Consider the following 12,449-nt stretch of genomic DNA (forward strand, 5'->3'; position numbering starts at 1 on the left):
GAATGACACACAACAGAGATTCACTTCCCACAGTACAAGAAGCTGGAAAATCCAAGATGAAGGTGCTGACAGATGGGGTGTCTGGTTCAAGGAGGTGATTGTAACTCTGTCCTCCCAGGTAAAGGAACCCCTTTAGGCCCCTTATCAGGGCACAAAGTCTCTACCCTCCTGAACTAACCCATGGGTCCACCTTCAAATACCATTGCCTTGGCGATTAGGGTTTAACAGATGACTCAGGGTAGGGAGAGCCATATTTATCAGAGCAAAGCACAGTATGTTCAGAAAGATCCTTAGTACCTATGGCACATTTTCATTCTGATTGCCAGTAAAAGTATATTAATTTCAGAAGGCCTTGCTCTTCGTTTTTTTCTTTCTTTTCTTTTGTTACAGATTTCTCAATTAAGTGCTTATTTAGGACTCTCATAAGTAATTCAGACAGTCTCATTATTTGGCTATAAATGTTCCTATATTCATCTTCCCCAGGACAAGTCATAATTTGTATTTGAACATCTTTATTTTTCTCAAGTTCCCACACCTATAGGTTGATGTGAAGCTGTCTGCTTAACTACAAATCTGCCCATGACAATGGACCTCAGGTATACTCACAAGGACAGTGATTCCAAAATCATTCATAGTCATAGCCATCTTCAGTGAAACCACCAAGCCCCAGGAGCAGTCATTCTCTGCCTCGTTCAGCTGCTCTAAAGGATTTGGAACAAGTCCTTATTGCGAGGATGACTCCAGGAAGAAAGTGATTTGAGATGATTCACAGAAAGATAGCTTTTCTTTTGCCCACAAAAATGCAAAACAATGAACAGCCTGCTGTGACATCCCAACAGTCATCTTCCACTGCTTGCCTTGGATCCCCGCTCTCTCTGTAAAGACAACTGTCTCATTGTATTTGTTTATCTGTCATTTATTTATTTTACTGTATTTGAAATGGAAGAGAGAGATCCATTTTCTATCCATTGGTTTATTTGTATGAGACAAAAAACATAAGCACCAAAGGAGCTCAGCTTCAGAAAAGAGAAACGGTGCCCGTTCATTAGTTTTCCTGCAGAATTATCATTAAGCACAGATTTTGAATTGCCCCACTTAAGGAATTTCCCCAGGCAATGAAATGTCAGCACCTTCCCTTCGTTGAGGCCTGGCCAAACAAGAATGTCTAGAAGGATAAGCACTTAGGGTTCTCCTTCCTGTGTAGCACATCTCTTTCCAAACACCAACAGTCTTTACCCAAGGTAATTGTACGCAGTGTCTCTAGTTACCCTTTATTTTCCGTAAAGTGCTCTAAGTTAAGAGCTTAAGGAACTGTATCATAATAAATAAATTATTTATTTAAAAATGAAAGAGCAATTATAAAACAGGGATATTATGAATTCTTGTTGTTTTTTCCCCATAAGCTTTGTTTGATGATACTTTATTTGGATTTTTCCCACCTTCTGTTACTAGAAACAAGTCATTAACTTTTCTGTAAAACTTTCCAAGAAATTCATTAGGTTGAAAGGCTAGGCAATGATTCTGTGTGTGTTTGTGTGTGTGTGTGTGTGTGTGTGTGTGTGTTTTGGAGGTAGGGGGAGGAAGAATACAGTTCTGGTCTCCCACATGGGTGGGAACACTCCCAAGCATTTGGACCATCTTCCATGTCTTTCCCAGGTGCAGTAGCAGGAAGCAGGATGGGAAGCAAGGTAGCAGGGACTTGAACTAATGTCCTCATATAGGACATTACAACATGGAGTTGTAGTGGCTGCTTATCTCACTGTGCCACAACACTGACCCTTCTGTAGGATTTTTTTCTTGATTTTTCCTATCATTTTTCAATTACTCAGAAGTGCTTAACGCATTTAGGCTTTTCCATTAATGCTTATTGTAATGACTTGGAACTGCTTTTTCAAGATAATACAGTGTCAAACTGTGTGAGAATGAGATCAAGTTCATGTGACTGTACTTCCCTCAGTGTAGGTGCAAAGAAGAAAAAGGTTATGGAGGGGAAACTTATGCTTGGTATTATTTTTTAATTTTTACTTACTTATTTATTTACACTTATTTGAAGGCAGAGAGACAGGTCTTCCACCTGGTGATTATCTCCCCAAATGCCCAAAGCAGCTAGAGTTATGCCAGACTGCAGTCAGGAGCCAGGAAGTTAATCTGGATCTCCCAGATCCAGTGGGTGGCAGTGCCCAAGTACTTGAAATGTTGTCTGTTACCTACCAGGATCAATAGCAGGAAGCTGGGATTAGAAGTGCAGCAAGGGCTCAGATCCAAGCACTCTGTGGGTATACCAAGTGGTTTCCTAACCACCGGATCAAATCAATCCAATATTTTTTACTTTGGTAGCTTAGCAAAGCAAGACCAAGGAATAGAATAACTATGAATTTACTGGATGTAGAGTATACTTTTTAAAAAGAAAGATATATAAGGGGGCTAGCATTGTGGTTTAGCATTTTAAACTACTGCCTGTGATGCTAATATCCTATATGTGTGCCAGTTTGTGTCCTGACTGCTCCACTTCTTTTTTTTATTTTTTATTTTTTTTTTAAGATTTTATTATTATTGGAAAGCCAGATATACACAGAGGAGGAGAGACAAAGAGGAAGATCCTCCATCCGATGTTTCACTCCCCAAGTGAGCCGCAACGGGCCGGTACGCACCAGTCCGATGCCAGGACCAGGAACCTCTTCCGGGTCTCCCATGCGGGTGCAGGGTCCCAAAGCCTTGGGCCATCCTTGCCTGCTTTCCCAGGCCACAAGCAGGGAGCTGGATGGGAAGCAGAGCCGCCGGGATTAGAACAGGCGCCCATATGGGATCCTGGTGCGTTTAAGGCGAGAACTTTTAGCCGCTAGGCCACGCCGCCAGGCCCCTGACTGCTCCACTTCTAATCCAGCTCCCTACGGATGTGCCTGGGAAAGCAGCAGAGGATGACTGAAGTCCTTACGCCTTGGCACCCATGTGGGAGACCTGGACAAAGCTCCAGGGTCTTGGCTTCAGCCTGGCACAACTCCTGCCATTGTAGCCAAAGAGAGAGTGAGCCAATGGATGGATGGTCTCTCTCTCTCTCTTTCTCTCTCTCTTTAGCACTGCTTTAATAAATATTAAAATTTAAAAAATTGATAAGAGCAAAGCAATAAGGATCCTTAGTGGAGAGAAATTCTCAGTATCTATAACATTGGGCACTATTATTGCCCTCCAGCCAACAAACATCCTGGTACAAAATATCCTATGTCTAGACTTGCAACCACTCAAAATGTGCTTTCAAGTAACTAGAATGTTTTGACTGTGTTCTAGGTAACATACCAGACAGGAGAAAAGGAGAAATTGGTATCTTTCACATGAGATCCATGGGCAAGTTCATTTGTGGTTATGACTTGGGAGGCGAAGCATCAAGAGCAGGCGATGACTGACTCGCAGCACCTGAGAACCTTTTTCAGGCAAATCTCAGGTGAATTTTCCACGGCACCAGATATCCACACCAGGACTTCAGGTAACAAATGCCGGCAGTCAGTTTTAGTTCATCCTTTTATAAGTTTCTGGATTGGATGCTTTGATTGACGGTGCCTTGCCGACCCTAGGACAGCACCTCCCAAGGCTAGCAAGCCACTCACCTTTCCTGTGCAAAGCAGCCAATCCAAGGTTGTGTCTGCTGGACCCACTCAGGACCACTCTTCATTGTCTTTCCTAGCATCTTCCCAGGACCAGATTCCTGGCCATTCCAAACAACAGCTCATCCTGCTCAACCCTCTGCCTGGCTCCGTCTGCCTCCTGATGTATCTTAGAGCTTTCTGGCAGGGTCCTGTGTTGCTGATGCACCTCCTGTTTCCAGAAATGAGTGAATACAAACACATCTTCCTTCCTAGGATGATCATATCCAGGTCTGCCTGCCTACCATCCCTATAAAGGCAATCCTGGATCTATTTGAAAACAGTTTTGAAAAATTCTTTAAAATAACTAGAGCTCTTTGGAAATAGAATGGACATGGGCATTCCTTGTTCTAAAGACAAATCATTGTAACCCAGCAGTCTGGAAAGTGAAGTTGGATGACACTATGTGAGTGTGTGTTGGGGATGTGCAGCATTTTGGAATATTGCTGATTTCCCTTTGTTAGATACACTTGTCCCAAAATATTGGCAGGCAGGTGAGTTGCAGGCTTAATAAGGCAGGAAGACCAGCAGTAGCTAAGAAGGTATGGCAGCAGGGCTTGGAATTCTTAGACTTCTGGCCTATCATCAGGAGCTTTGGATCCCTGATTGCAAAAATATCAACCCCCGTCCCTGCCCCCTACAGAGTACTGAATAATACTCAGAGTCAAAGCCAGCTGGGAAAAACAAGGTACCATAAAATGATGAAATGTCACCATGGCAGTTCATGGGTCTTTTAGAAGGAACTGTGAGGGGTTCAGAGCTGGAGCAGCTGGAGCTTACTAGGGAGAAGATCACAGTAAGAAAAAAAAGCTTAGAAGCCACTGACCACGTTCCTCTGTGATTTTCCAAACCATCTTGCACTCTTTTGGCTTATGGGCAAGAGTATGATTCCTGAGGGTGTCACATTGGCTAAAATGGCCAATGAAAGCAAACTGAACATCTGTAGTTAGGATCCCCTGCAAGTGCATTTCAAGTCTACAGGAGGGGTCAGGAGCAACCCCTGGAAGGAAGCCACAAACGCAGTGATGGAGCGGAGGGAAGAGGAGTTGGCCACCATGCCGTTACAGCCACAGCCACAGCCTGGGCTGATTTTGTAGGGGGTCCTGGAACTGCACAGGTGACTCAGGGTTGTCCAGAGCAAGACAAGGAGGCTGGGCTTGTTCTCTCTCCTCTTTGGGCTTGTGCTGCTTCAGGGGCTAGGGCATGATTCAGGCGAGGCTAAGTCACTTCTTGGGCCTGCACCTGTGAGCATTGGCAGCAACACCCCAGACAAGGGGGCGGGGCGAAAGGGAATCTGCTGTAAAGTCTCTTAAGACAGAAAACTTCAGCATGCTGCTTTTGGAGTTTGCCAAGACTGCACAGCCAAAGTCCATCCTGTGAAATCAATGTCAAAAATATGAAGTTCATTGCATCAGAAAAGGAAACAGTCCGTCTCTCTTAGCGATAAGCTCTCAAGGCTCCAGTTGACTTGGTAGGTGGACTCATCCTCCAACAGTGTGCCTTCCTAGCCCTCGCCGGCTTACTCAGCCAAGCCGGGGAGCACTAGGAAGAAGCATCACGTGTCTGGGGGGAGTCATCCATCCATGAATCGCAACAGGTGAAGGAGCCAAAGTGATGACCTGTAGTGTGTTCAAGCAGACGACGGGTCATCCCTTCCTGGGAATCCTTCGTGTGGCTCCCCAAACCTCTCTTATTAAAACGGCATGATGATTTAAATCAAGAAGTTGCGGGGCCTCGGGAAATGACCTAGTGCAGTTTGTCGGCAGCTGCCCCCTGTACCTCCTGTCCCTGCTGCCCCACATTTAGGCAGACAGACACACACAAATACAGCACTGTTCTATCCCGTCCTTCATTTTACAGATCTCCTGCTGAAGGTTCTGACTAATGGCGAGTTATTTGTTCAGAAAGACTTTATGGCTCTCATAAAACGTCAATTACAGTTTTAAAATAACCTGTAGTTTTTCTGTAATCCGATGCCTCCATCTTGCCTCCCAGAGGGTGCGTTAAATTCAAGTAGCAATAACAAATCATTTAAGTAATAAATAAATAACCTGAGCCGGAGCACTGTTAAGAGTTAATAGTCTCCCCTACACTCAATAGAGGTTGAGGTTTCACTCAATTAAAGTGACCCCGGGAGCGGGGGGCCAGGGGCCAAACTGCACACAGCCGTTTTGTCACAGGCATTCAACCCGCACACATTCGCTTCCTTCTTTATGTCGCCTCCTTTCAGTAGGGCGGGCTCTCGGCGGTCCCCGGGTCCGTAGAACAATTGCGGTACAGTCTCAGGGAACAGAAAGAAAACTGGGGTCATAAATATGTTAAATGGGTGCGTGGGTTTAAGTGGCTTTGTAAACGAAACACGAAGGAAGCCTCAGACTAATTAATGAATATGAAGCAGCAGAGAAGTTGCAGGGTTTTGGGGGGACAAGCGTGTGTGTGTGTGTGTGTGTGTGTGTGTGTGTGTGTGTGTATGTGTGTTGCGGGGTGAGGATGCTGCCTCTCTGTACTCATTTTCCCCTAGGAAGGAACTCATGCTAATTTTAAAAACTTGCTGCGCGCTCTCTGAGTCGCTTGATGCAGGACAGCACGTGAGGGTGAAAACACACATACACAAAACCTGGAAAAGGACATCCTCTTGAAATTGTGGTTTCTCTGTTTCAGTTACAACCATAACCTAGAAGGATCTTAGAGACGTACGAGAAGTATATCCATGTATTTCAATAGTGACAACCTGCTACCTAATAAAGAGATTACACATTCCCCCCACCTTGCTCAATCACGTACATGCTTTCCTCCTACGTGGCCTTTGTTAAGTAAATTCCATTTGGGTTAAATTAAAGGTTATGATAGTATAATGTGGAATTTCCACATATTTTAATTCATTTTAAAATTCCTGTAATGTGAGAATTGACTATTTTTCATTTTGTGTCTTTTTCATCTTAACAAATCTTTCTATGAACACAAATATCAGTGTGGGGCATTAAAACCTGTTAGTACGTCTCATGTGACCCAACCTGAACCCACCAACAGTCCTTCAATGATGCCCTGTGAGCCAGCCTCCAGGCTGAAACTTTCAAATAACACTGAACTTGGAGGACACTGGCTTTGAAAGGACAGTTGAGGAAGAAGGCCCAAGTCTGAGCTGCTGCAGAGACGCAGATGGGCAAAGGCACTAGGAAGGAGAGTGTGAGGGGGAATGAGACTTTTAGAGAGAAAGACCCAAAGGGATGGGAGAAGTCGACAGGTGCAATCAAAGCCACAATGTGACAAAATAAAATCCAGAAGTAACAGGAAAATGGCACACAGCAACACGACTTGGCCCCAGACCTCCTTGTATAATCGATTAAATAATTGATTGGGTTAAAAGCAATGGGTTAAATTAAAGCTGATCTAGGTGATAGATTAATACATTTGTTAATTTACCGAAATAAGTAATCAATGTCTTATCGTTGAGCTGTTTCAGTGGTTTCATTGCAGTGACTTTGAACACACACACACACACACACACACACACACGGCTTGCTAATTCCTGTCTCTATTGACTTAACCAACTCATTTTATTTTTATGGCATTGAAAGTTGAAGAATCACCCAATTGTAATCCTCAAATGTAATTCATAAGTGACATTTATTCTTCAACAACAAGATTTATTAAATGCCTACTATGGGAAAGACAGAGGATTAGGGTTTTGTGCAAAGAATACAGAGGTGTATAAAAACCCATAATTGCTCGTAAGTATTCAGGAAATGGATGTTCAAGGTGACATGGTAAACATGTCAAAGTAAATTATGGAAAGACAATAATGGAACAGCACAGAGAAGACGCTAGATAAACTGCCTAACAAGGGACACAGCTCATAAGGGTTTTGGGATCTAAAAAGAAAAGACTTACTGAGGAGTCAGTACAACCTTGGAGTTCAGTGGACATGATAACTTGCTTTGTGTCTTCAGGAAACTTTGATTTCCCTAGAGGTGGAAAGAAGAAAAAAAGGATTTGGAGGGAATTTGACTTACATTATGCTGTATGCACTGTTACCATTTCACTGGTAAGGAAAAAACCAAATATAATGTCATAGTATGTTATGCCTTTATTTTGTCTTCAATTCCAACTTAGTTTACAGAATCATAGCTGTAACAAGCCTGTTCACTTGCCATCTTAAGGTGACTCATGAAATTATTCTAGGGAATAATGTGGTGTTGCAAATACATGCAATGTCAAAAAATGTCTGCTGTGGAATACCTTTCCCTGTGTCAGCCTCAGTAAATGCAAACTCTGAGGCTGGAGTATAGCCCTCCTTCTCTGGCAATTTTGTGGCTTTCAGAGCATGATTTGAAAACTCATAGATCCATGAATAAAGACAGAAAGTAGACCAGTGGTTGCCTGGGGCTGCATGTGGGAGCACAGAATAGCTGTCATCAGGCACAGGGAATTTGAAAATATTCTTAAAAATTACATTTTGGTAATAGTTGCACAATTCACCACCATCTTTGTGCATTCAGTACTAACTCCAAACAAATTCTATGATATGTAAATTACATCTCAGTATAGCTGCATGTTTGGTTTTTAATTTTTTTTTACTTATCTGTTTATCTTTCTTTGTTTTTGAAAGGCAAAAAGATGAAGAGAGGAAGAGAACAAGACAAATAGATAGATGGAGGTGTCCCACCTGCTGGTTCACTCTCCTACAGCCACAGGTGGGCCAGGCTGAAGCCAGGAGTCTGGAACTCAATCCAGATTTTCTACATGGTAAGCATCAGCTGCAGGAAGTTGGAATTCTGACTGGAGCTCTTGAATCCAGGCACTCTCATATGGAATTCTGACCTCCAAGGCAGCAATAACTACTGTTCCAAATATCCAACCCTGTCTGTTTTAAAAATATCTACACAAGCTGAGGTGGTGATACGAGGAAGTCTAGGTGATATGAGTTGCTTACAGACATGCTCATTTTGCACCGTAAATGCTTAATAGTGTCTTTCGTTTTCCTCAAGTTCTAGCTGCCTCTAACTTGGTGAAACATGACATTTCCTTGCCCTGTTTTTCATTTCTTAGTTTAGACAGAGGAATGAATATAGAGAAATATTTAAGTAAGTATGAAATAGGAGAACACACATTGTAATCACGAGGCAAATACCACTCAGTGATCTCTCACTGTGGGGGTCTAAACAGAGTGGTGCAGCATATCCAAGGAACCAGCCACCACTTAGCTCCACAGGCTATTACCATGGAAGGCAGGAGGGAGACACTGGTAGGTTTTCTATTCTTTGTAGAGAATTCTGTGGTACAATTTCTTGAGTTTTAACTGTTGGTTCAAATCTTCTAAACAAAACTTTGTGTTTCAAACAACAGGGGGACATTTCAAAAACAGGACTGGAAGCTTGCAACTTGTCCTTTATTTTCAGACCTTATAGTTCAGTTCTTCATTGTGGAATTACTAATTTTGTTCATGACTGATTTTCTGACCCCTCCCCCCACCAAGCTCTTCAATTTTTTCCCTTAATTTGAGAGGCAGAAAGAGACAGATGAAGAAAACTCCCATCCACTGATTTTGATCCCCAATGGCCTGTAACAGCCATGACTGGGCCAGGTTAAAATCAGGAATTGGAAACTCAATCCGGGTTTCTTGTTAGGGTGACAGAGATCCAATTACTTCATCTTCTTCCCCGAGAGTGCATTAGCAGGAAGTTGGAATTAGGAACCAGAGCTGAGACTTGAACCTAGGCTCTCTCAATAAGATTAGGCAGTGTATGCAGTGGCTTCACTGTTAGGTCAAGTGTCCACTCACCAACCGTTTATGTAAGTGTAGTCAGCTCCTGGAGCTATATGCATGGGTAAGAGACGAGGCCTGATGAACGTATATATGTGTGTGTGTATGTGTATGTAGACTTGCCTCAACAGTGTTCCTCGTTGGACCAGATAAATATCACAAATGCAGTCAAGCTGATTGATTTCATTAATTCAATCCAATGCCATCTAAGTATTGCATTAAAGGCGGGCTCAGAAAGGCCTATTATTTCACACATCTTATAAGACAGAGTCTAAATTCAAATTTAGATCTAGCTAGATGTTACCTAAAATGACAAACAGTCCTTCAGCCTTTCCTTGACCAGATCTTGTCTACATTAAAGTCAGAGTAAAATTGCCTCTTATATTGGACCATCATGATATTCCTGAAGTAAGCACAAACTAAGTGTATTTCTTTCTAGGCACACATAAGCCCTACATTTGGCAGCCTCCTTTGTAGTTAGTCTGAGGCCACTAGACTGTACTCCAGGCATAGGGTATGAGCAGGTGTTGCATAAATCATTTCTAGGAGTGACTATAGAAATCCTCTTCCTAAACCTTCACACTGCTTCCCTTCCTGTGCTACAGCATTTGTGGTGGTGAGATATGGTGTGGAGGAGCATCACTCAGCAGTGCCTTCTTATCTGCGTCAGACTGGGACAAGGAAGAAATGAGCATATTTCTGTTAAATCAATGGGGCATAAGGATTATTTGTTATAACAACTAGCAATAGTTACCCTGTGCTTTTTCATATATCCTATAAAAACTACTGATGACATATGTCAGTAGTTCAGACACTAAAGAATCATACCATTTTTAGAGTTGACAAAGTTCCTTCAGACACTGGTTGATTTAATGCTCCTTAACTTTAAGTTACAGTACAGTCAACACTCATCATATTCTTGTCATGGAGTAGGTTCTTGTGCTAATATTAGTGGTTGTGTTTTCAATTAGACATCAGTTACAAAAAGAAATATTCTCTGTTATGTTTGATGGCATATAGAAAACTTAGATTTTCATCATACAGTGTACTTGGGAAATTATTACCTAGCTCAGAAATTTTTTCACCCGTATGTTGAAATGCATGGTATAGAGTTAGAACTATAACTAATCAAGTTTTTTCTTTTTTATTGTTTTTTAAATTATTAATTATGTTTATTTTTGATGATTTTTACATTGCTGATTAGGGGGATTAGGGTCAAGGGCTACAGAAAGGTGGTGGGTGAGATCCCTATTTCCACATTCTCTTTCTTCCCTTCCTGTATTTGGGAGAAGAGGGGAGACAAGTAGAGAATCCACACCCAGCCTCCCAAACGCCTCTGTACTCTGGGATGGAGGGCAGCTACCCGACACCATCCCAGGGTCCCTGATGTGGGGCATGCTCTGAGGGTCCTGCTCATGAGGTTTCGATAGTTCAGCAGTTCCGAATTACTGCTGATCTTTCCACTCCAAGCACAATTAAATCTCTCCAGACTATGGCCTCTTATCCACAAATGTCTCTAGGCAATAATTCCAGATCCCTAAGACCCCAGAGCTTGCCACCGTTGTCACTCTGGTCGCCCATAAGCCCAGGTTTCGCCCACCACTTGGCAGCAGTGGACAGGGAGCCAGGGTCCCCTGAAGGAAGCCTGGCTTGGCACAGGTTCTCCCAGTCCCAGCCATGTGGCTGAAAGATTCAGACACCTGCACCTCTGAGTAGACTTTCCTGGACTCTGCTCAAATTTTTTTCAACTTTTTTCTCAACCGGTGATATATTGAGGAGATTTGATTTAATGCTAAACTGTTGCTACTTGTAGTTCCCACTCATTTTCGTCCTTGACCTTGAATGTTGTAAGCGAAATTGAGTGGAATGTCAGTGCATGCAAACATATGTAGGGATGATATTCCGTGCACTTATTTCCCAATCAGCACCAACACTGCCCCCTGAGAGCTCAGAGCCCTAGGGATCTTCCGCAAGTGACAGGGAATTCAATAAAACTCAAAGGTAACACAAACAAGTATGTACCATCTGTGAATGAGTAAGCAGACACATGCATAGCCCCAATAAGTGACATTTTCTGTTTGAATCAAGACTTGGTTTTGTAGCACAAAAGACGACAGAGGGGTTCCAAGAAGCACGAGTAATTTAAAAAAATGCTATCCTTATTCCTTTCTCAAAATTGTGCCTCCCTGTATTAACCTACCTCTTTCCCCAAACATAGTGATTGGCAGGCCAGGGATCTGTGCACTGTAGGTAGATGGTGCCAGGAGAGCATGCGGATAGAGAACTCCACACGTTTGTGGGCAAATGGGATCCAAAGATAAGTTTATTTTGTGGCAAATAATATTGTAGCAAAGCATAGCTTTTTTGTAATGTTTGTATTTCATGGCCTCTTTTTGAAGATACGTCCTACATGAATTTCAAAATCATTTTGCGACAAACTAAACATATCTTTTGATTTAATCCAATTTTCCATGAATGTTCTGGAATAGGCTCATATTTTGCACAGCATTTTTCATTGTTGTAGTAAGAGGGAAACATACAAAAGCCATACAGTAGATACAAGTTGTATCATTCTGGTATTTCTATACATGATTTAAACTACTATTGTATTCAACCATATATATGTATATGGTTGAATATATATGTATATATCTGTGTGTATGTATATATATGTCTAAGTTTTTTTTTTTAGATTTATTTTTTTTTAATTTTTATTACAAAGTCAGATATACTGAGAGGAGGAGAGATAGAGAGGAAGTGGAGCTGCCGGGATTAGAACCAGCGGCCATATGGGATCAAGGACCTTAGCCACTAGGCCACACTGCCGAGCCCAATATGTATATATATGTATATATGTGTATATGTATGTGTGTGTGTATATACACATATATATTCTCATAGATTAACTGTATAATGGAAATTAATACACTGGGAAGTGAAGATATGTTGCAGTATATGTATCTTCTCTTGAATAAAAGGAGGACTCCCAATAAAACTGTCAAATTTCTCTTGATAATATACTAGACTTTCTATAATCATCTGCCCTT

Source organism: Ochotona princeps, chromosome 14 (assembly GCF_030435755.1).
Source record: "Ochotona princeps isolate mOchPri1 chromosome 14, mOchPri1.hap1, whole genome shotgun sequence".
Taxonomy (NCBI): Eukaryota; Metazoa; Chordata; class Mammalia; order Lagomorpha; family Ochotonidae; genus Ochotona; species Ochotona princeps.